This window comes from Anopheles stephensi, unplaced genomic scaffold (genome assembly GCF_013141755.1).
Source record: "Anopheles stephensi strain Indian unplaced genomic scaffold, UCI_ANSTEP_V1.0 ucontig182, whole genome shotgun sequence".
In the NCBI taxonomy this organism is placed as follows: Eukaryota; Metazoa; Arthropoda; class Insecta; order Diptera; family Culicidae; genus Anopheles; species Anopheles stephensi.
In genome coordinates this window covers 2,021-2,500 of record NW_023405105.1, presented here as the reverse complement: position 1 = coordinate 2,500, position 480 = coordinate 2,021, and the positions used below count along the sequence as shown (strand labels likewise).

The 480-nt window shown below is 55.0% G+C and overlaps 1 non-coding gene across 1 annotated transcript in view; it reads right to left on the bottom strand.

Moving 5' to 3' along the window:
* The window catches only part of LOC118515733, a 4,266-nt gene extending 4,010 nt beyond the window's left edge, over positions 1–256 (bottom strand). Inside the window, exon 1 of the ribosomal RNA XR_004907365.1 lies at positions 1–256. This exon is cut by the window's left edge and continues 4,010 nt beyond it. This is a non-coding gene — a ribosomal RNA (large subunit ribosomal RNA).
* Positions 257–480: the final 224 nt, after the last annotated feature.

The window sequence follows — 480 nt, the reverse complement described above, 5'->3', positions numbered from 1 at the left end:
GCCGTTCTACGGGCCTATCACCCTCTGTGGGATAATGGGCCACCTTCAAGTTAGACTTGAACTGTTTGCACCGTGCGTAGCAGATAACGGACCGGTCCAGTACACGGCATCGGACAGACGAGGCCCCCTCGTCGTCCCTACGTGCTGAGCTCTTCCCGTTTCGCTCGCAGCTACTCAGGGAATCCCGGTTGGTTTCTCTTCCTCCTCTTATTAATATGCTTAAATTCTGAGGGTCGTCACACATCACTTGAGGCCTACAGACTCCACTGTCACAATGATGCGACGGGAGAAGCGGTGATAAATCACCCCTGTCGTGCTAACCTCACTCACCCACACGGCGTGAGCACGTCTCGCGACTGCAACTGGATGCGAGGAAAGATACGAGCGCGTTGGGCCGCAAGTGTTACTCGACCCGAGCCAACCGGTGGAAGTCCCCGTGCAATTGGTGATAACCTTATATGCTGTGGTGGATACATCCGT